Source organism: Fundulus heteroclitus, unplaced genomic scaffold (assembly GCF_011125445.2).
Source record: "Fundulus heteroclitus isolate FHET01 unplaced genomic scaffold, MU-UCD_Fhet_4.1 scaffold_137, whole genome shotgun sequence".
NCBI classification, from domain to species: domain Eukaryota; kingdom Metazoa; phylum Chordata; class Actinopteri; order Cyprinodontiformes; family Fundulidae; genus Fundulus; species Fundulus heteroclitus.
Window position 1 is genome coordinate 1 of NW_023396549.1, and position 24,610 is coordinate 24,610.

Here is a 24,610-nt window from a genome sequence, read left to right on the forward strand (position 1 = left end):
CTGTGTCAGTGAGTTTCCATGACGACGGAACTCTGAGGGCCAGTGGGAGACGTTCCATTGAGATAGAATGGCAACTTTCGACGCAGCTGCAGCGGCTGTGATTAATGTAGAAATCTGAAATTCGCACAGTCACTTCCTCTTAACATTTAAAATTTTCATGTGACTTTCAGCCATGTGTCAGTTTTACTGTCCCATTTTGGATTTTACATGCTTTCCTATTGGGTCTTTGCTTCAACAGGACCTGGCATGATGCCTAGACACGACCCAATTGGCCAATACAGCACCACCCACCTGTGGGGAAATGGCACTACTACACCATTTGGTCAAATGTTGAGTTCTAGGCCCAGATGTGGTGAGGATGAGTTTCTAAAGGAGGCCAATCTGTCCCATGAACTTTGGTCACGTTTGGTGACAATAAGTATTGGCACCCCTATTTGAGGCACTTCCCAGTACAGGATTTGGACCAAACTGACAGAGTACAATCACCCGGTCATACTGAACACAACCATGTTAGCGGCTAACAGTTAGCATGTTGCTAACCGGAAGTACCTCTAGGAAGGTTTCACCAACTTCTTCTTCACAGAGTCTGTTCTTCCTTTAGAGAGAAAGCTCCACAAGAAATTTGGGCTACGTGGCATAAAGCATCTCCAAGCTATGAGGTGTCAAACATCCAATGCTTTTCAATGGAGACCAAACCCCTTATGGTCCCAAAAATGCATGCCCATATATGGTGCTACAGTATAGCTCAGAGGGAGAGTGCAGGCTTAGCATGCAAGAGGTCGTGTGATCGATTCCCGGTGTGGGAGACATAGAGTTTTGTATTATAATCCCCACAGTGTGTATATTAAAACATGTGTGCTGATCCCATGAAGTATTTTTTTTGTACCACCCGCCATTTTGAGTTACCATGGCAACGTTATTAACGTTTTTTCTCCCTATTTGAGGCTCATCCCAGTACAGGATTTGGACCAAACTAACAGAGTACACTCACCCAGTGATACCATACACAACCATGTTAGCGGCTAACGGTTAGCATGTTGCTAACCGGATGTAGCTCTAGGAAGCCTGTACAAACTTCTGCTTGACAGATTTGGTGAATTTTAGGATTTTCTCCCTTTTTAGGCACTTCTCAGTACAGGATTTCAACCAAACTAACAGAGTAACATCACCCGGTGATACTGAACACAGCCATTGCTAGCGGCTAACCGTTAGCATGTTGCTAACCGGAAATAGCTTTAGGAAGGTCGTACCAACTGCTGCTTAGCCAGAGTTCTTCAACCATTACAGACAGAGAAGGGCAGTAGCTCTCACTGAGTCTCCATGACAACGGCTGCTAGCAAGAGGCTCCTAGGAGGTCCATTGACTTAACATGGCACCTTTCAACGGCTGCTGCGAGGGCTGTGAAGACCGTAGGAAGCCTGAAATTCGCGTGTTACTTCCTCTTGCTATTTCTGACGGTACGGTACGCACCAAGTGGCAGGCGCCATACTAAATTTCTTCAGAAATTTTTCTAGTTAATATTAATATTCTTTATTTTTCTTCCTTCACGATTAATGCGGCCCGAAACATAGCGTGCACCCCCACAATATAGGCATCAAAACCTGTGGCTCGATCTCGAGATGTGTGCTACTACTTTTATTGGGATTTCGAGTTACCATGGCAACAAAATAAGCGAAAAACCACCCCCAAACAACCCCATAGGAATGAATGGAGTCCGGGAGAAAGAAAGCCTCAAAAAAGCCTCAAAATGACCATTTTCAAAGCTGTACTGGTTCGTCATGCTTTCACCTACGAACACCGTTTAACTTCCAGTTTGTAGATATATCTGTGAACTACTCAGAAGTGAAAACGGCATGTGGATATCTCTTATCGTCTCTTCACAGTTACTCCTCAAAGCTCATGTCCAAAAATCAGCGAAATCATCGTTTATAATGAAAGTCAATGACGGAATTCTCCAACCGCTAGAGTGGCCCACTCTAGCTTTTTTAAAGATTTCAAAACTCCGAACAACTTGACCTTTCTCGCTCAATTTTCACTCTACATAGACAAATTATACATCAAAACGTAGGTATTTTTGTCAGGATTCGGGAAATGTAACCCTCATTGGTGTGGCATTTATAGATTTTTCGCAAATCACCTCAGAGCGACACAAACCCGAAACCTCCCCCATTCATTTCCTATGGAGCGGTTTTGAAAAATGACGTCTAAAAATCCAAAACATCACATGTTTTCGCATCGTTGCTACTCCTAAACCGTTTTATGTACAGACATGAGACTTTCACACATGAATGTCCCAACCCTTCTGGCACTCAAGAAAAATGAATTTTGTGGATAACTGTTACGGTTTTTCCACAGGAACAATTTGTTCGGGAGTAGCGAATGTGCAAAATCCTGAAATCGCTTTGGAGCTGCATTTTCCCACATCATCCACTTTTTTACATCGTCGCTGTGCCTACACCGATTTTTGTAAAAATATGAAAATGAGCTACATGGTCATCAAAAGCCTGCTGATACTCACAGTGAAAGAATTATTTTGATATCTCTTATACTTTTTTAGCCAGAGCGATTTGTTCGGGATCATTTTCAGAGGATTTCTGAAATTTCATAAAAATGTCCTTTAGATCATAATTTTTTACGCCTTTATTAAACTTTTTCCAGCAAAAAACCGATAGCAAGTCTTCTTCCCCTATCCTTTACGAAATAAACACAGAAAAAATTACGTCTCTACCATTTACGGTTCCGGAGAAATCGTGCGTTGTTCGAGGCAAAGTTCTCCATTATAATCCAATGGGCAGACTTGGACACCAAGTGTCTGCACTTTTTTAGACTGGCCCGCTGCAGCTGTGTCAGTGAGTTTCCATGACGACGGAACTCTGAGGGCCAGTGGGAGACGTTCCATTGAGATAGAATGGCAACTTTCGACGCCAGCTGCAGCGGCTGTGATTAATGTAGAAATCTGAAATTCGCACAGTCACTTCCTCTTAACATTTTAAAATTTTCATGTGACTTTCAGCCATGTGTCAGTTTACTGTCCCATTTTGGATTTTACATGCTTTCCTATTGGGTCTTTGCTTCCAACAGGACCTGGCATGATGCCTAGACACGACCCACTTGGCCAATACAGCACCACCCACCTGTGGGAAATGGCACTACACACCATTTTGGTCAAATGTTGAGTTCTGGGCCCAGATGTGGTGAGGCTGAGTTGCTAAAGGAGGCCAATCTGACCAATGAACTTTGGTCACGTTTGGTGACATTAAGTATTGGCACCCCTATTTGAGGCACTTCCCAGTACAGGATTTGGACCAAACTGACAGAGTACAATCACCCGGTGATACTGAACACATCCATGTTAGCGGCTAACTGTTAGCATGTTGCTAACCGGAAGTAGCTCTAGAAAGGTCTCACCATCTTCTGCTTCACACAGTCTGTTCTTACTTTAGAGAGAAAGCTCCACAAGAAATTTGGGCTACGTGGCATAAAGCATCTCCAAGCTATCAGGTGTCAAACATCCAATGTTTTTCAATGGGGGACCAAACCCCTTATGGTCCCAATACTGCATGCCCATATATGGCGCTACAGTATAGCTCAGATGGAAAGTGCAGGCTTTGCATGCAAGAGGTCGTGGGATCGAAACCGGCGTGGCAGACTAAGATTTTTGTATTATAATCCCCACAGTGTGTATATTAAAACATATGTGCTGATCCCATGAAGTATTTTTTTGTACCACCCGCCATTTTCAGTTACCATGGCAACGTTATAAACGACGTTTTTTCTCCCTATTTAAGGCTCATCCCAGTACAGGATTTGGACCAAACTAACAGAGTACACTAACCCAGTGATACCAAACACAACCATGTTAGCGGCTAACGGTTAGCATGTTGCTAACCGGAAGTAGCTCTAGGAAGCCTGTACAAACTTCTGCTTGACAGATTTGGTGAATTTTAGCATTTTCTCCCTTTTTAGGCACTTCTCAGTACAGGATTTCAACCAAACTAACAGAGTAACATCACCCGGTGATACTGAACACAACCATGCTAGCGGCTAACCGTTAGCATGTTGTTAACGGAAATAGCTTTAGGAAGGTCCTACCAACTGCTGCTTAGCCAGAGTTCTTCTGCCTTTACAGACAGAGAGAGGGCTGCAGCTGTCAGTGAGTCTCCATGACAACGCTGCTAGCAAGAGGCTCCTAGGAGGTCCATTGACTTAACATGGCACCTTTCAACGGCCGTTGCGGGGGCTGTGAAGACCGTAGGAAGCTGAAATTCGCAGTGTGGCTTCCTGTTGCTATTTCTGACGGTACGGTACGCACCAAGTGGCAGGCGCCTTGCTAAATTTCTTCAGAAATTTTTCTAGTATAATTAATATTCTTTATTTTTCTTCCTTCACGATTAATAAGGCCCGAACCGTAGCGTGCACCCCCACAATATATACATCAAAACGTCCGGCTCGGTCTCGAGATGTGTGCTACTACGTTGATTTGGGTTTCGAGTTACCATGGCAACAAAATTTGCGAAAAACCACCCCCAAAAAAACTCCATAGGAATGAATGGAGTCGGGTAGAAAGAAAGCCTCAAAAAGGCCTCCAAATGACCAATTTCAACGCTGTACTGTGTCGTCATGCTTTCACCTATGAACACCGTTTAACTTCCAGTTTGTCGATATGTCTGTGACCTACTCAGAAGTGAAAACGGGATGTGGATATCTTTTATCGTCTCTTCACAGTTACTCCTCAAAGCTCATGTCCAAAAATCAGCGAAATCATCGTTTACAATGAAAGTCAATGACGGAATTCTCCAACCGCTAGAGTGGCCCACTCTAGCTTTTTTAAAGATTTCAAAACTCCGAACAACTTGACCTTACTCGCTCAATTTTCACTCTACGTAGACAAATTATACATCAAAACGTAGGTATTTTTGTCAGGATTCGGGAAATGTAACCCTCATTGGTGTGGCATTTATAGATTTTTCGCAAATCACCTCAGACCGACACAAACCCGAAACCTCCCCCATTCATTTCCTATGGAGCGGTTTTGAAAAATGACGTCTAAAAATCCAAAAAATCACATGTTCTTGCATCGTTGCTACTCCTAAACCGTTTTATGTACAGACATGAGACTTTCACACATGAATGTCTGTTATAAGAATTATTATTCTGAAGTCACTATGGCCTCACACCACTCGGACAGAGGAGGCCTGGAGACCTGATGTCTGTGTATAAGATCCACTGTTTTCTGATTTCAAGGCCAAATGCTGCAGCTGCTGAGGGATACTGATTGTTTACGATAGACTGTCTTTGTTTTGTCTCATGGGAAGGCCACGGTGCAGTATTAGGGGAAGCCCGAAAAGCGAGGCAGACAGAGACAGGGCAGACAGAGACTGCAGCGGAACCGTGGGGTGTGATTACTTTCCAACTATGTGAATCTCTGCTCTGTTTCTCAATAAAGGTGCTGGAACGTTATACCACCGTCTCGTCATTTAGTAAAGATGGGAACTCAGTTACTATTGTTTAATATTCCACCCAAAACTCCCATAACAATTTGGCGTCACGAACAGGATCTCCGACCGACGAGCGAGGGAGTCCGAGGACAGGAGCTGCTTTGGCCGGCCCGGAGAGGTTATCCGGCCTCTGGTACCCCGAATGGATTTTCAAGGGATGTGGAGGAGCTCCTGGTCTCGGAGCGTCTCTGGGCGTCGGCGCGAAGATCCGAACCTTTCTTTCATGAGACGGTAAGGGGATTATTTTCCAGCTCTTTTAAAAACAAACGCAATTGGTCAAAAAATGCTTGCAAGCTTTTAAAATTTAAACCCCATTTTAAAGTATACCTCAAGAAATTTTAAAATTTAAAACTGTAAACCTAAAAGGTAGTAAAAGTAAAAGCCGGTAGAAATAATGAATTATATTTAATCCTTAAGGCAAATAAAACAGGGTTCGCAATACCGAACGGTGACTAAGGTTTAAACATTAAACTAAAATTCAAAATTTAATTAGAATACGTTTTCAGCTGAAATACGGACTTTCCCACAAGGGGAGAGGAGGGGCAGAGTGATTTTCACCTGGAGAACAGGTGACCGGCTGAGCAGTTTGCAGCTGGTCCATTAAAGTCCTCTTGTCTTGGTTTTGTGCAAGAGGCTGTCCACTTCTGTTGTGGATGAAAGCAGCAGGGATGCTTAAGTCCTTGACTGTTGCGAAGACGTTTGCAGCTTTGATAAGTGGGGACCCCGACCATTATACCAAAAAGCCGACCATCAGATGTGAGGCCTTTCATTTTAGTTGGTCGATCGTGCTAAGGACAAGTAGAAAATAATAATAAAAAACAAAAAAAGGATAAAATAAATAAAAACAAACAAAAAAAAGTCTGGAAGCAGAAGAGTCAGTGTAATGGGGGAAAGGCAGAGGTTTTTCAGGGTCAAGCCTAGCCCCAGGGTGAGACGTTCGATTTCATGCTGAAAAACGTAGGGGCCCAGACGCATGACATGCATAAATGATTTGAAATGATTTGATTAAACATGCAGATTTCTCACATAGGGATTATTATTATTACTATTATTTTATTTTATTGCAGTACTGCTACTAAATAATAAAAATAAAATTAAGAGAAAAAAGAAAAACGATAAAAACAAGGAAACGGAAACGAAACTAAAAAGGCGTTGCACCGGGGAAGCGTTTACGTGGGGACCGATTAGGCACTTCCGTTGTGGATAAAATTGGTCTAAACTGCTAATAGCGACGTATAACTTTCAAAAATTGGTAAGCGTCCAAGTGTCTGCGAGACACAGAGTTGTATCCTTGCGGGACTGAAGCGTAAAACCGCGTGTGGACGAAGCATCGGGGGGTCGTAACCAGCGCACGCTCTCCACCTTTTAAACTAAGCGGGAACTTAACGCGTTGAAAACATCTTTCGGCGTTGACGTTTAAAAATTATGAAAAACATAGAACTATTTAAGATGGTGAAAAAGCAGGCCTGCACGTGTTTGTCTGTCTGAATGTCATCGTTTGTATGTAACTGTACGTATGTATGTATCTATGTAACTAAACGTTCATCTGTGTGAATTAATTCGGGGTAAAAGTAATGTTCATGGTTTCAGAATGTTCATTTGTTTTAGGAGAACTGCAGCTCCGTAATTCAAATGACATTTTAAGCATGGACTATGTTAACAATAGAGGTACAGTAAAAGAGAGATTTAACTAACAAAGTTTGTTTTTTTAACATTAAATATCAGGACCAAATTAAATTGATACACGGAGAGATTAACATGGCTTGAACGGAAATATTTCAGCTTTGTTAGAAATTGGAAATAAGCTTTACATAAGCTTGTTAAGTTTACTGTTTTACAAATTTAGATCCTATCACTTGTTTTTTGGCCCTAAAGTAATTTAAAATTACTGAGATCTCATTTCTTATAATAATAATGATTCATCACAAACCAGTCCATGTGAAAGAAGTTTAGATATACAAGATTTTTGTATGGAACTAAATATGAATTGCTTTTCTAAGGGTTTTCTTTTCATTTATTTTATTTCTTTTTACTTGGGATTTGAATGCAACTAATGAGAAATTTTGAAAAGCGTCAAAATATCAGAAGGCCACGTTACACGCGTCAACAGTTACGAAATCATCTGATGTTATTAGTTATGCTGAGCTGAGGCGATCCTCAGAGGGACAGTATAACCTGAGAAGGACAATAGATATGATAAACAAATCTGACCATGATGTAAACATCTGAATGTTTATGGCGAGGCTAGGTCTGTGTGATTGGCCTGGGGGCACGAAAACTATGTCAGAGGGGAAAAAATAAAATAAAGCCAGCTTCGGAAGGGTTAAATTTTAATTCTAATCTGGGTTTGTTTTGGGTAGCCTTCTCAATGTGCGGAATTATGGGGAAAACTCTTATCATTTATAGAGAAACACTAGAAGCTCAAAAACTAAAAGGGAACAATCATTGCTTTAAAGTTTCACACTTGACCAATTAAGATTGAAAAGGTATATATGAATAAAAGTATTACTAACAGCAAATACACATGGTCAAAGGACCAGAAGGATATCAAAAAGGTTTGTAATAAGTCAAAAACCTATGTCATATTGGAAAAGACTTAATTGTGCTCCTTGGAAAACAATTTTGTTTTAGTTTTTTTGGTTCATTTCTTTCGTTTTTTTGTTTTCTTTCTTTTGGAGATGTTTTGAACAAAGTTTCAAAGGAAAGGGGAAGAATAGAAACCTTCCCAGGATCAGAAAAAAAAGGAAAAAACATCACGTTAAAGTGACACTAAGGGGACCAGGGTTTTAACTGCATGCTATTAACACTCTTGTTTTTCTCTGAGTTATTGCTTTCAGATTAAAGGAGACGCCACCTTTCTGCCAAAAGACAGTGCTAGCAGTGCGGTAAGGAGTTATAATCAGATTTGGACACTAAATTATACTTAGTTTTAACCAAGTTATGCCAGATCTTCCAGCAGGAAAGGTGGTGTCTTAAAGATGTTTGTTGCTTTCTGCTATTAACAGCTCTATCTTTCTGCTTCTTTTTCTTTGCAAAGAAACCTGGTCAATATGATAGGATTGTGCTAACATAGAGATTTAGTCTCATTTTAGACATTCTCAGATGCGAGAGAATGCAGAAACAGTGCCGCAGTGCTATGGGGACTGATCCTTGGGACAAGGACTAAAGGTGATGTCATTGACTTCAGCCTGATCCAGTTTTGAGTTTTATTTTGTCAGAGACAAAGTTTGATTTATTTTTTCTATCCTTTTGTTTCTTTTATGTTTGTCATGTTAGAGGGAACACTGTAGTTAAAATGTTTGTGACTGTTTTGCTGTAATTTCTTTTCAACCTATGGAGCGTTTTCTTTGGCAAAAAATGCTGGCAGAATTCATTCTGTTTGCAGGCGTGAGGACTGGAGGATGGACTCTTGAAGGGAAGGAGAATGTTTGGCTGCTGAATTTTAGACATTGGACTGAAAATGGACAATGAAGGACTATGACTGAGGCATCGGACAACCTTCGACAACAAACTAAGATGAGTTCTGCAGACACGACTTCATGCATTTCTCTTCAGATTTTGTTGTACACAATTAAAACAAACCACACATTACGAAACACATTAAGATTATGTAAAGGTGAAAATTTTTAAAGAAGCACCTTGATGGAATCATGGAGCAACTTAATAAATTAAGTGGGTATTATATCAACAGTTAAATAAATAAATGAATTAATTTGTTTTCACTATATATGTAGAATAATCTGAACTTTTAAATAGCATTTCATTTAATAAACATCTTAAGAGTAAGCTGATTTCTGCTACTCTGGCAGGCTTCAATAAAACGCAAAGAAAAGGTTACTGGCTAAAATGGGTAATGTTGCAATAAAATTTGCATAATGACACATCCTACTAACATGGGTAAATTTAGGATTAAAGCATCAGGGTAAAATGGTTACAATATTTATGGAGATTTAATATCTTTCAACTAGAACACAAATAACTCAAAAGTCTTTTTAACCAGTTAACCCGTTAACCTGAGGGCTTTTAGATCAGGATAATTTAATGGTTATCGTCCTACATACAGAAAATAAGTAAGATTAATTTAATTAGATTAGATTATGGGGAGATTTTGGATCTGGTCAGGATGGTTGGGGGGCTGTGATGATAAAAGGGTAACAGCTTGAAGGTGATATCAATGAATGAAGGTTTTTTCTGAGGAACATCAAAGCAGCAAATACATCCCACATTGGAAGTCCTGCTGTGTAAAGAACATCTTGAACGGCACGTAAGGTGAGATCCTTACAACGAGAGACGTTCCACACAGGGGGGTGTGGAGACCCCTGGGGCATGGCACCCAGGGACGAGCTGCTGTGGACTTGACACAGCTGGTGGAACCAGAGAGACGACGAGGTGGTCCCACAGGTTACCTGACACCTAACACTGACTGTAAAGGGTTCTGGGTTTTCAGGGTTGCTGAAAACAGAAAGCTTCAGAGAACCTTTCACCCTTCCTGACCAGGCACTCAGAATACATAGATCATAGATCAGATTGCAGAGGCCTAGACAAATAGGAACGCAGAGATGCGTTCACCCAAGAACTTCTTAATAAAAGTCCTTAATCCTCAGTTTAAGAAGATAAATAAATAAATAAATAATCACAATGTAAGGTTTACTTTATTTTAGGATTAATTTGGGAACTAATTCTGATTTGCTTAAGTAGCTTTAGTTGTTCTACAATGTTAGAGCGTTTTCAAAAAACTCCTGTTCTCTCCTGCTCTCTGCTTTGTTTTGTGTTGTAGAACCTTGGCGTCCTTGAACAGTAACAGCATGGTATAAATATTTTGTCTTTTCTGTGCAGAACAGCACCTCACTTAAAAAAAAAAAAAAGAAAAAAAGAGGGAGAGAGGGAAAAAGCTTTCACATGGAAAGGCTTTCTTTTTCTCAGTTGGGTTTTCAAAATAAATGGGAAATGTCATGAAACGAATATGTTGATGAAATTATGTTGCAGAGAACTTCAACTGTCAGACAACAACAGTTAAGACACACATTAAAAGCATTCTGTTAAGAATTATTATGAATTTACTGCAGATACACTTGAACTTAAAGATTACTATTTTAATTAATAATTAAATTGCAGAATTCTGAAAGCTAAATAATTGTGCACAGAAATATCTTGAATGTGAAAGTGCTTGAAGAATGTTTTAATAAATGACACATGAAAGGGGTTTTGATAAGAACACTAATTACACCTTGTTTCTGTTCTCTAGTGGGAACAAGGACTCGTGTCTGCAGACCATCTTCACAAAGTGTTTTATTAGAGAGAAATGCAAAATAAAATGCTCAGTGCCCATCCAGAACTGAACGCTTATTACCATCCAGCTCAATCGTCCAGCCTGCGAGGAGGAACCAAGAAGAGGACTGGGGATGAAGAAGCCAGAGAACTCTGATTCCTTATTCTTCAACGGGAGGAGTTACCTGAAGAGACCCTAAGCGCGATTAGATTATTTTCTGCCTTGTGCCTGAATGGCCTGAAGGCTTCCTTAACCTTGCGTTCTTGACGTTTCAGACTCTTCTCATATTGTGTTGCTGTTTGTTTAACTGCTCTGTTCCACTGACTCACATGTTTGATTTTTTTGTGTTATGAGATCTACACTTTAATATTACATCATGTTGATCAATATGGTTTTATGGTAAGAAATGGAAACTGTTTGCTTCAGACACACAAGGATCTATGGTTTATGCACCTTTTGATTTGATATAGGAAGAACCAGGATCGGATTGGCTCTAAAGATCCTTTAATATTAGCTGGTAATGATAACACTTAGATTCAATACAGGGTTTTCAGGCTCAGATTGGCCGAGAGCAGATTTCCCTGGGAGGGGGGCTTGCCAGTTTTTACTGCCCCCTAGGGGTAGCTTTTTCTGGTGTTTCCCCTGCCCGCACTGAACCTCTCCTGCCTTTGCTCCTGGTGTTGTAAGTTTGGAGTGCTGGATTATTGTCCATCGTAGGGGTGAGTGGAGAAAGGAGTTGGAGGGTATTCAGGGTGGGTAAAGAGTAGACGGATTCGACCTTGGTTAATGAACAGGGTTTAGCTTACCATAGTCTAATGTAATTTTAAAATAATGTGCGCATAGGTACCTAAAACAGGCCTTACCTAATTAGATGAATCCTAAATTGTGGACAAAAGCTAAATCTTTGATCTTGTGTGTTAAAGCTCTATGAAGCATTCATGTTGATCTGTATTAAAAGTTCCAGCACTACCCGGTTCCAACACGGGAACCCTTTGGGTCCCACTTTACGAGTTTACAGAAATGGTTCCTCTGTAGTTTGTTCACATTTTCAAGTGATGGGTCATCTTGTTTTGTCTTGATGCTGACGACGCCATCATCAAAAAAAAAAAGAGAGGAATGTTATAAGAATTATTATTCTGAAGTCACTATGGCCTCACACCACTCGGACAGAGGAGGCCTGGAGACCTGATGTCTGTGTATAAGATCCACTGTTTTCTGATTTCAAGGCCAAATGCTGCAGCTGCTGAGGGATACTGATTGTTTACGATAGACTGTCTTTGTTTTGTCTCATGGGAAGGCCACGGTGCAGTATTAGGGGAAGCCCGAAAAGCGAGGCAGACAGAGACAGGGCAGACAGAGACTGCAGCGGAACCGTGGGGTGTGATTACTTTCCAACTATGTGAATCTCTGCTCTGTTTCTCAATAAAGGTGCTGGAACGTTATACCACCGTCTCGTCATTTAGTAAAGATGGGAACTCAGTTACTATTGCTTAGAATTCCACCCAACACTCCCACAACAATTTCCCAACCCTTCTGGCACTCACAAAAAAGGAATTTTGTGGATAACTGTTACGGTTTTTCGGTAGGAACAATTTGTTCGGGAGTAGCGAATGTGCAAAATCCTGAAAACGCTTTGGAGCTGCATTTTCCCACATCAACCACTTTTTTACATCGTCGCTGTGCCTACACCGATTCTTGTACAAACATAAAAATGAGCTTCATGGTCCTCAAAAGCCTGCTGATGCTCATGGTGAAAGAATTATTTTGATATCTCTTATACTTTTTGAGCTACAGCGATTTGTTCGGAAGCGTTTTAAGAGGATGTCTGAAAATCCATAAAAATCCCATTTAGATCATAATTTTTTACGCCTTTATTAAACTTTTTCCAGCAAAAAACGATAGCTTTTCTTCTTCCCCTATCCGTTAGGAAATAAACGCTGAAAAAATTACGTCTCTACCATTTATAGATCAGGAGATATGAAGCGTTGTTCGGGGCAAAGTTCTCCATTATAGACCAATAGGCAGTCTATGACACAAAGTGTCTGCACTTGAGTAGACGGGCCAGCTGCAGCTGTGTGAGTGAGTTTCCATGACGACGGAACTCTGAGGGCCAGAGGAAGACGCTCCATTGAGATACAATGGCAACTTTCATCGCTCACTGCAGTGGCTGTGATTAATGTAGAAATCTGAAATTCGCACAGTCACTTCCTCTTAACATTTTAAAATTTTCATGTGACTTTCAGTCATGTGTCAGTTTTCTGTCCCATTTTGGATTTTACATGCTTTCCTATTGGGCCTTTGCTTCCAACAGGACCTGGCATGATGCCCAGACACGACCCAATTGGCCAATACAGCACCACCCACATGTGGGAAATGGCACTACACACCATTTTGGTCAAATGTTGAGTTCTGGGCCCAGATGTGGTGAGGCTGAGTTGCTAAAGGAGGCCAATGTGACCCATGAACTTTGGTCACGTTTGGTGACATTAAGTATTGGCACCCCTATTTGAGGCACTTCCCAGTACAGGATTTGGACCAAACTGACAGAGTACAATCACCCGGTGGTACTGAACACAACCTTGTTAGCGGCTAACGGTTAGCATGTTGCTAACCGGAAGTACCTCTAGGAAGGTCTCACCAACTTCTGCTTCACAGAGTCTGTTCTTACTTTAGAGAGAAAGCTCCACAAGAAATTTTGGCTACGTGGCACAAAGCATCTCCAAGCTATGAGGTGTCAAACATCCAATGCTTTTAAATGGGGGACCAAACCCCTTATGGTCCCAATAATGCATACCCATATATGGCGCTCCAGTATAGCTCAGATGGAAAGTGCAGGCTTTGCATGCAAGAGGTCGTGGGATCGAAACACGGCATGGGAGACTAAGATTTTTGTGTTATAATCCCCACAGTGTGTATATTAAAACATGTGTGCTGATCCCATGAAGTATTTTTTTGTACCACCTGCCATTTTGAGTTACCATGGCAACGTTACAAATGACGTTTTTTCTCCCTATTTGAGGCTCATCCCAGTACAGGATTTGGACCAAACTAACAGAGTACACTCACCCAGTGATATCAAACACAACCATGTTAGCGGCTAACGGTTAGCATGTTGCTAACCGGAAGTAGCTCTAGGAAGCCTGTACAAACTTCTGCTTGACAGATTTGGTGAATTTTAGCATTTTCTCCCTTTTTAGGCACTTCTCAGTACAGGATTTCAACCAAACTAACAGAGTAACATCACCCGGTGATACTGAACACAGCCATGCTAGCGGCTAACCGTTAGCATGTTGCTAACGGAAATAGCTTTAGGAAGGTCCTACCAACTGCTGCTTAGCCAGAGTTCTTCTGCCTTTACAGACAGAGAGAGGGCTGCAGCTGTCAGTGAGTCTCCATGACAACGCTGCTAGCAAGAGGCTCCTAGGAGGTCCATTGACTTAACATGGCACCTTTCAACGGCCGTTGCGGGGGCTGTGAAGACCGTAGGAACCTGAAATTCGCAGTGTTACTTCCTGTTAGTATTTTTGACGGTACGGTACGCACCAAGAGGCAGGCGCCTTGCTAAATTTCTTCAGAAATTTTTCTAGTTTCTTTTGTTCTGCATTTTTAATGAGACTGTCATTTTTGTTAAGCATTCAACATGGGAAAAATTAAACTGCAGTTTGTATTTCTTCAAGAGGGATTTGTGAAAGCATTTGATATTGAAACATTATATTTCCTATAGTTTTAGCGATCACAGATTTTAGACATGGAATTACACAAGCAGTAAAAATACAAATAATAATAATAATAATAATAATAATAATAATAATGGGTGTCATTATTTTCAGCAAGAGGTGCCACCAACATCCTGAAAAGAACCAGGAGAAGAAGTCTATACTTAGAGGAACAGCATCTTGGGACATTGCTTGTTGCAGATTCTTTAGAGCAGACATAGCTTTAGTAATATAAGTTTCATTTGCATCAGAAATGTATGTACAGCAGGATTTTCCAATCATTACACATACGCCATCTTGGCTAGCAGTTAACATGTCCAAAAACATTCTCTTTTGCAGTACCATTAAACACATTTCCAGGTGCAAACAAAGGTACCAGCCAAATCTTCATGGCAGTGTAGTAAATGAACTTCTTTCCTCTCTCACTCAGCGGATCTGGACTCAAACAGAGTCCAGCAACAACCCCATTTTTGCTAGGTTAGCAGAGATGTTAATTTTACCCAGGACTCTAAAGAACAGGGATCAGTTGATTTCTTAATCGACGTTGAGACGAATGGCCCTAAAAAACTAAACCCCTTTGTGTCAGGACTCAGTCAGCTGAGCCAGGCTGTTCTGGCTCGGCCTCTCTCCGCAGGTGTTTCCAGTTGACTGGTGGGCGGGGCACACACACCGGGATTGGTCCAGCAGCGTCTTGCCACGGTACAAGAACTGCGTGCGGACAGCAGGAGGATGCCAGGATGTTATCAGTCACGGTATGACTTCAGGCCGCTGTCTCAGTCCCGAGACAGATCTCTTGAGTTATTCGAGTGTTTTTGTGTCTCCCAGGCTTTGGTTCTCTGACTAACTCCTTGAAGATCACCTCGAGAAATTGCCTCTTTGAGTCTCCCTCTAAGTGAACACCTGTCGTCACGAACCCATCTGGTTCCTCCTGCTGTCCTGGACCGAGGGTCGGCGACGCTGCTCGGACCCCCGTTCCACTCACGCCCCTCATCGCTCGCTGGAGCACCTGCGTCCGCTCCGACATCACACTGAGTCCTTACCGTCCTCCCCTGGTCCGGTTGCCGCGTCCGGTGGTAAGCTCACGCACCTCAGATCGTACCTTCCCCCCTGAGTCTTTCCTCATCTAACCGTCTTCCCTTCCCTTTCAGCGATTCTTCGGGTCATGGTCTCACTGCTCTTCAATCTCCTCGTGGGTCGTCCGACCATCTCTTACTAAATAAACTGTTAAACTGATCTCTGCTGCCGAGTGGGTTTCTGCATGTGGGCCAAACATATAAGACCTATCATGACAGAAGAACATTCTGGCCAGCCAGGTCCAGCGGACTCATTCGGCAGGGCGTTGACAGCCCAGCAAGATCAGATTCGCAGTTTAGAAACTACCGTAGTCACCGTTTAAAATCAGCTGCAGGACGTAGCTGCCCAGCTCAATCAGCTGACGAGTTTCCTACAGGCTCAGTCCCAGCCGGCAGCTTCCGCGGAGACAGCCCCTCCTACCCCAGCAGCGTCAGAAGTGACGTCACCACCTGTCAGTGAAACCCCGTCTCCCTGTCCAGAGAAATTCTCCGGAGAAAGCGGGGACTGTGGTGGATTTTTATTTCAATGTTCCCTTGCTTTTAATCGAAGCCCCCGTTTGTTCCCCCATGAGGATGCTAAGATAGCTTATATTTTACGTTTGCTCACGGGAAGAGCCCTTAGATGGGCGGAATCCCGTTTCCCTGATTGCCAACAGTTTGGTTGTACCTTCAGCAAATTTATTTCTGAGTTTAGAATGTTTTTTTCCGCGGAGTCGGACACTACCATGGACTCCAGACGCCTCCTCGCCCTTAGGCAGCGGGGAAAGCGAGTTACCGACTTCGCAATTGAGTTTAGGACTCTTGCGGCGGCCGCCGGCTGGGAACAGCGCGCGCTGAAAAAGTTTTTTTTCAAGCACTAGACGAACCGTTGAAGGACGAACTGGCTCGCTCGGAGGAGCCCGCATCTTTGAATGACTTGATCGCCATAACCATTCGGCTCGATAATCGCCTTAGGGGAAGGTCTCGGGGCCGAATTGAGAGAACTTTCGCGGCACGCCCCCCGATCACGCCGCGGGTCAGCCAGCTTATTCTCCACCATCCCCTCCTGAGCCCATGCAGTTGGGGTGTTTGCGGCTTACGCCCGAGGAGAGGCAGAGGCGTATGGCCGAGAAATTGTGTATTTATTGCGCTTCGCCAAACCATTTCATTGGTAACTGCCCGGTGCTGTCAAAAGACCGGGTCCGTCGGCGGTAGCAGGGAGACCGGCGGACCACACTAAATCGACTGTCCCTGCTCCTCCACGTCTTTGTTTACGCGCCGCTATCGTCACGCCCCACGAAACCTTTAATTTATCTGCCTTGATTGATTCAGGGTGCGACTTTAATTTGATTGATAATTCTTTTGTTCGGCGAGCTCAGCTCGACACGCTGCCCCTGAGAGCTCCGCTCCAGGTTTCTGCCTTAGACGGCGGGACTCTCCCTCAGATTACCCATCAAACTGAGCCTCTTGAGCTCGTGGTCTCGGGAAATCACAGGGAGCAGATCTCGTTCTTAGTTTTTCCTGTCAAACAAGCGCCACTTGTTTTGGGTAGCTCTTGGTTACAGCGGCACAACCCGCACGTAAACTGGGCTGACAGGCGCGTAGAAGCCTGGTCGCATAGGTGCCATTCCAGCTGCCTGCAGTCAGCAGTGCCGAGCAGTCCGGTCTCCTTTCAGCCGTCCATCGATGCCGACCCAGAAATTCTGAGCCGAGTACCTGTTGTCTACCATGACCTTAAGATGGTCTTCAATAAGTCTCAAGCTAGTTCGCTCTTGCCCCATCGTCCTTATGACTGCGCCATCAACCTTCTACCGGGCGCTCCGCTGCCAACCAGTCGCCTGTACAACATTTCTCAGGCAGAGCGACAGGCTTTAGAGAAATATATTAAAGAGTCCCTAGCGGCGGGGTTGATTAGACCATCTTCTTCCCCGCTTGGGGCTGGTTTCTTTTTTGTTGCAAAGAAAGACGGCTCCCTTCGTCCGTGTATCGATTACCGCGGGCTTAATGCCATAACCGTTAAAAACAAATACCCTCTCCCACTCCTTTCCTCCGCTCTAGAATCAGTCCAGTCAGCAACGATCTTTTCAAAATTAGATCTGCGTAATGCTTACCACCTGGTCCGGATCCGGCGGGGGGACGAGTGGAAGACTGCGTTTAAGACGCCCCTGGGTCACTTTGAATACTTAGTGATGCCTTTCGGACTCTGCAATGCCCCAGCTGTTTTCCAGTCCTTAGTTAACGACGTCCTCCGAGATTTTCTCAACCTCTTCGTTTTTGTGTACTTGGATGACATCCTCATTTACTCACGTAATCTTACCGAACACCAGCACCATGTCCGCCTTGTCCTCCAGCGGCTCTTGGAAAACAGACTTTTTGTGAAAGCGAAGAAATGTGACTTTCATCAATCGTCGGTGACCTTTCTGGGTCTCGTCCTAGAAGGGGGGCAGGTCCGGTCTGACCCCGAAAAGATCAAGGCGGTCTTGGAGTGGCCTGTACCCGAGACCCGTAGAGAGCTCCAGCGGTTTCTGGGTTTTGCAAACTTCGATCGTCGCTTCATCCCACTGCATGAAAAGTGTGATTTCCGTCACTATGCGGCACTGTAGATTGTCGTGGAAGTTCAGGTTAACGGCTGTTCACGGTAATTTGCAGTCAACACCGAAAACTGCCATGAATTGTCAGAAATTGATGTGGCAGTTGTCCCCCCATGACCCCCCCTCCTCCTAATTCTAGGGGAGGCTTTAACATGTAAATGAAAATGCTGTGAGCTATACAAACGCAAATCAGTGTTGCAGGGGGAGGTTTCACCTTTAGCAAGACAGAGCCACATTTCACAGACTTGATGCACAGAAGAAGTGATGTGATGGCATTGTCAGAAATCTTGAAGGTTGATTGCCATGACAAAAGCATCATGGCCAGAAGTTTCATCAACAAGTCTCCTGGTTTTTCACTTGTGGACTGATCGCTTCGTAAAGTGTGTTATTTAGTTAGAAGTTATACATTTACTGAAGGCTGTGGCTGGAAATAATTGGGGTGCAGATAGACAATCATTATTAAACATATATAAGGCTCTCATGAGATCAATAATACATTATGGCAGTTTTATTTATGGAGCAGCAGCTAAAACAACATTACAAAGAATAGATAGATTACTAAAAGAGCGTTGATAGGTGTTTTCACTGCTCCTGTGCATATACGTAAAGCCCTACTTTGTAGAGACTGGAGAAACTCCACTGGAATTCAGAAGAATGAAATTAGGTTTAGTATATTGGATGAAAATTAAAAGTAGTATGGATGAAAATGTAACTTCAACAATTTTACAAACTTGTTGGGAATAAAAGGACATGCCAAGAATGGTGTCTTAAAGGATTATTGGGAAATAAAGGAAATATAAAGGATATTTATAGATTAAGGAAAGCATTATTTATTTATTATTTATTATCTTCAGAATACAAAATTAACAAATAGAATTTAATAGATGTAAAACAGTGTTGCTACACACTCATTAACAGTAGGTGGCGGTATGCACCTTAAAGTTGCTTGCGATCCGCCATGATAGAAGAGAAGAAGAAGACAAAGACGACGAAGAAGAAGAAGAAAAAAAAACGTGCTGAGCGCTCCGCTACTGTGTTCATGTCCTCTTCTGAGCCTGAAGATGAAATAAAACCACAACTGCTGGTAAGTGATCAATAGCTGGACGACGTCTCGCGTTCAACTCGCCTTCAACTTGCAAGAACAAGCTTTATTAAAGTGTATTTTTTGTGATTCACAGTAAGCAGGACGCCGTCTTCACAACTCGGAGACAAATTGCAGGCGCTATGAACCGGAGCAAGGGTAAGATTTAAAGAATATGCTTTCATTCTGCGGTAAAAGGAAATAGATACCGATCATAACTGTACATTTTGTTTTCACAGACTAAGCACGCCTCATAATGAGGCGGTGACCTCCTATTTGCTCTGAGCAATAACTGCAAGTCCAATTTACACGATGTTGATAAAGACGACATTGTGTGTAAGTGACTTTGTTTTACTGTTTTCTCCTTCCTTGTTATTGTGACTTGCGTTTGATTTTTATTCATACCACTCTCATTTAATGGTTTTCCAGCCGCTTGTAAGACGTATTATGAGACGGTACGCAGGAGCTGAAGCTGCCAAGAGTTCAGCTCGGAGTCGAGCTAGAAGAAAGAGGGTAAGACTTTATTTGGTGACTATTTTTCAGGTGCATTGATTGATGTGTTGTGTCCATACGCAGTGCATCCCATCGCATAATACTGATTCATTGTTTTTTTTTTTTCGTTTTTTTTTTTACAGCTGCTGGAATCGAGGCAGAGTGTGCAGGCGGATGTGGAAGTGGAACTCTGGAAGTCCGCCACCATCGACCTCATGTCTGGCGAAGAAGATGGCGTCGTTGGCGGAGTCTCCGGAGGGATTGTACCATAGACATAATATATATGTCTATGGATTGTACGGCCGCCGTCTTTTCGTAGGGTTGTGCGCAATTCTGTTCCCCCGTGAAAATCTGTTTCCCCCGTGTCGGGAACGCGCTTTGCAGCCATTTTCCCAGCGCTTCTAATTGATTTCTCTGTAAAACAACTCATATAATCATGTCAATGTTGTAACAGTCAGTTTATTCGGCTGCTGTTTACAAAATTGTAAAATAAAAATAAATAAACGAGGTCTTCTTACGCTGTTTTGTTTTATTTTACAATTTTGTAAACAGTTGCCGATTAAACTGAATGTTACAACCTCGACATGATTATAGGACTTGTTTTACCGAGAAATCAACTAGAAGCGCCGGGAAAACCTGCTGCAAAGCGCGCTCCCGACACGGGGGAAACAGATTTTCACGGGGGAACAGAATTGCGCACAACACCGGATCTCTCTGAACTCTGTGTGAAGCTGCAGTCCCGGTTAGAGGCGATGCCGAAGTACAGAGCCACGCACAGTAGGCGTCTGCACATCGGACCTGCCTCAGAGAAAATGCTGCCAGCATTTACCTACAACCCCGAGGAGGCAAACGGACAGTTCACGGAGTTGTAGTTTTTGGATACGCATGTGTGGGCAGATCCTCGCGTTGTATATAGTTGTTTGTTTTAATAAAGCTCTTTCTTTGCATAAACATCTTCCTGGCAAATGTTCATTTCCTGTATAAATTCATTCATGTCTTTGATCGTAGCCTAATAATAGTGTAGTAGTGTAGGATAACATGAATATACAGCTTAATTATATATATATATATATATATATATATATATATATATATATATATATATATATATATCAACCAATCACGAGTAAGAACATTCAAGCCTGGCCTGGCCACATGTGGTTTTGCTGCCAATCAGGAGCGATTTTACTTATTTAAAAATAGTGGTTTCAGCCAATACTGAGTAGGTTATTCAAGCCAGACCTGGCCAGCCGCGCGGGTTCGCTGCATTCATATGCTAATTAGGGCCATTAGTACAGCTGATCGCTCTCCACATACGTCAGAGTCCGGTTCCGACAATTTGTGGCACTGAAAACGGCAACAAGCGCGGGTTGCAAATTGTCGTTAACTGCCGAAAATGAGGGAGATCTGCGGTAGTTTACGGGGACGAAAATCTCACTTTTCATGCAGTGTCCGCGGGTACAGTCAAATCGCCGCCCCCCTACACGCTCTCACATCAGTAAAGACTCCGTTCAGATGGAGCCCAGAAGCAGAGACGGCCTTTAGTGATCTCAAGAACAGGTTCTCCAGAGCACCGATTCTCGTGCACCCTGACCCCTCCAAGCAATTCATTGTCGAGATCGATGCCTCCAGCACAGGCGTTGGGGCTGTATTGTCTCAGAGTTCCAATCAGGACCAGAAACTCCACCCGTGCGCCTTCTCTCGCCGTCTTACCCCGGCCGAGCGTAACTACGATGTGGGGGACAGAGAACTCCTAGCCACCAAACTCGCCCTGGAGGAATGGCGCCATTGGCTTGAGGGGTCCGAGCAGCCAGTACAGATATGGACAGATCACAGGAACCTGGCCTATTTACAGACTGCCAGGAGGCTGAACCCCAGACAGGCTCGGTGGTCCCTTTTCTTTTCTCGTTTTAACTTAAACATCTCATATCGACCAGGTTCCAAGAACCTGAAGCCCGACGCCTTGTCTCGCCTGTACGCACCCGAGGATTCTGACGAGGAGCCCGCTCACGTCCTCCCATCCACCTTCTCTTTTGGTGCTCTCCAGTGGGAGATCCTAAGTCAAATTTCAGATGCCCTACCTACCGACCCAGATCCTGGTACGGGCCCACCTAACCGGACTTATGTTCCCTCCACAGTCCGGCCCCGTGTCCTCCAGTGGGCTCATTCAGAGAGGTTTTCAGCCCATACGGGTATTCACAGGACTCGCACGTTCCTCTCCCGACGGTTCTGGTGGCCCACTCTATCAAGAGATGTTAAGGAGTTTGTGCAATCCTGCTCTGTCTGCGCTCAGAATAAGCCCTTAAATAGACCCCCCGCAGGCCTGCTCCAGCCGCTACCGATTCCAGAACGACCATGGTCCCACATAGCCCTCGACTTCGTCACCGGCCTCCCTTCCTCCCAGGGTATGACCACAATTCTCACCGTAATTGATCGGTTTTCTAAGGCCTGCCATCTCGTTCCCCTCAGAAAACTCCCCTCAGCTTACCAGACGGCCCAACTCCTGGTGAAGCACGTCTTCCGCTTGCACGGCATCCCACTGGACGTTCTGTCTGACCGTGGTCCACAATTTACCTCGCGGGTTTGGAGGGAGTTCGCCACTGCCATCGGCGCTAGATACTCCCTCACCTCAGGCTACCACCCGCAGACCAACGGTCAGACAGAGCGGCTGAACCAGGAGTTGGAGACCGCTCTCCGTTGTCTCACCGCCTCCAACCCATCCGACTGGTGTCATTACCTACCTTGGGTCGAATATGCTCACAATGCTCATGTCTCTACCGCCACCGGAGTCTCCCCTTTCGAAGCATCTCTGGGGTATCAACCTCCTCTTCTCCCTGATGACCATAAGGAGATTGCCTTATCTTCCGTAGACCATCACATCCGTAAGTGCAAGGAGATCTGGGCCCAGACCGTCCAAGCCCTGAACCGAACGGCAGAGCAGAACCGCAGGTTCGCCGACAGGAGAAGAGTTCCTGCTCCCACCTACCATCCCGGCCAAAAGGTTTGGTTGTCCACCCGAGACCTCCCTTCCAGATCCACCTGTCGGAAGTTGTCACCTTGCTTCACCGGCCCGTACGAGATCACTTCAGTCCTCAGCCCCACTACCGTCCGGCTCCGCCTACCTTCCCATTCCAGAGCCCACCCAACTTTCCACGTGTCTCAAATCAAGCCTTTTCTCACGAGCCAGCTCTGCCCTCCGGCCGAGCCCCCTCCGCCCGCCCTGGACCTCCTGGGACGTCAGGTCCGGGGTATTGTGGCCTCCCGTCGGCGTGGTAGAGGGTACCAGTACCTGGTTGACTGGGTGGGCTGTGGTCCAGAGGACCGTTCCTGGATCCCCGGTTCCTCCTTTCCAGACCAGTCCATGATAGACCTCTTCCTTTCCTCCTGCCCTGGCACCGCATCCTCGAGATCGCTGGGAGGCGATCGTTGAGGGGGGGGGTGGTGTCAGGACTCAGTCAGCTGAGCCAGGCTGTTCTGGCTCGGCCTCTCTCCGCAGGTGTTTTACCAGTTGACTGGTGGGCGGGGCACACACACCGGGACTGGTCCAGCAGCGTCTTGCCACGGTACAAGAACTGCGTGCGGACAGCAGGAGGATGCCAGAATGTTATCAGTCACGGTATGACTTCAGGCCGCTGTCTCAGTCCCGAGACAGATCTCTTTGAGTTATTCGAGTGTTTTTGTGTCTCCCAGGCTTTGGTTCTCTGACTAACTCCTTGAAGATCACCTCGAGAAATTGCCTCTTTGAGTCTCCCTCTCAGTGAACACCTGTCGTCATGAACCCATCTGGTTCCTCCTGCTGTCCTGGACAGAGGGTCGGCGACGCTGCTCGGACCCCCGTTCCACTCACGCCCCTCATCGCTCGCTGGAGCACCTGCGTCCGCTCCGACATCACACTGAGTCCTTACCGTCCTCCCCTGGTCCGGTTGCCGCGTCCGGTGGTAAGCTCACGCACCTCAGATCGTACCTCCCCCCCGAGTCTTTCCTCATCTAATTGTCTTCCCTTCCCTTCCCTTTCAGCGATTCTTCGGGTCGTGGTCTCGCTGCTCTTCAATCTCCTCGTGGGTCGTCCGACCATCTCTTACTAAATAAACTGTTAAACTGATCTCTGCTGCCGAGTGGGTTTCTGCATGTGGGCCAAACATATAAGACCTATCATGACACTTTGTAATCGGACTTCCCCACTGTTCCAACCTTTTAGGTATTTAACACTCTCTGTAACTTACAGTGGCTGAGGTGAATTCAGGAAGGTCTTTCAGCGATCTTCCCAGTTGCTGGCGTGGTCAGGAGCACTTGGTATGGTCCTTCCCACCTTGGGCTTGTCCAGTTTTTCCTTCTGATGACTTTGACGAACACCCAGTCTCCTGGTCTCACTGTTCGTGGATCCTGTGGAGAAAAAGATTCTCCTGGCAGTAAATTTGCATTGGACAGTTCTTTAGACTGCAACATTTCTCTCATGTAGTCTGCAAGAGTTTTTTTTCCCTGTATCTTTTAACCTTCTTCTGAGATAACACACTGCATGAAAAGTGTGATTTTCGTCACTATGCGGCACTGTAGATTGTCGTGGAAGTTCAGGTTAACGGCTGTTCACGGTAATTTGCAGGCAACACCGAAAACTGCCATGAATTGTCAGAAATTGACGTGGGCTTTCGTAGGCAGTGGTACCCCCATGACCCCCCTCCTCCTAATTCTAGGGGAGGCTTTAACATGTAAATGAAAATGCTGTGAGCTATACAAACGCAAATCAGTGTTGCAGGGGGAGGTTTTGCCTTTCTTAGCAAGACAGAGTCACATTTCTTCCTTAATGCAGACTTTAGCTTTGGGTGATTGTAGAATGGTATATGACCACAAGTCTTACAAACCTTTGTGCCATCGCGTCTGAGCTCGTAGGTTTCAGTAAGCATGTATACTGTC

The 24,610-nt window shown here is 44.4% G+C and overlaps 2 long non-coding RNA genes across 3 annotated transcripts; both read left to right on the forward strand.

Annotated features, from left to right (window-relative positions):
* The first annotated feature begins 19,123 nt into the window (after positions 1–19,123).
* Positions 19,124–20,087, forward strand: LOC118558628. Of its 2 annotated transcripts, XR_004928391.1 has the most exons (5): positions 19,124–19,210; positions 19,305–19,366; positions 19,447–19,543; positions 19,637–19,720; positions 19,843–20,087. It is a non-coding gene; the product is annotated as an uncharacterized LOC118558628 (long non-coding RNA). The 2 variants fall into 2 exon arrangements; XR_004928390.1 differs by lacking the exon at positions 19,124–19,210 and having other exon boundaries at positions 19,219–19,366.
* A 3,435-nt stretch (positions 20,088–23,522) lies between these two features.
* LOC118558629 lies at positions 23,523–23,801 on the forward strand. Its single transcript, XR_004928392.1, has 2 exons — positions 23,523–23,637; positions 23,717–23,801. It is a non-coding gene; the product is annotated as an uncharacterized LOC118558629 (long non-coding RNA).
* The last annotated feature ends 809 nt before the right edge of the window (positions 23,802–24,610 follow it).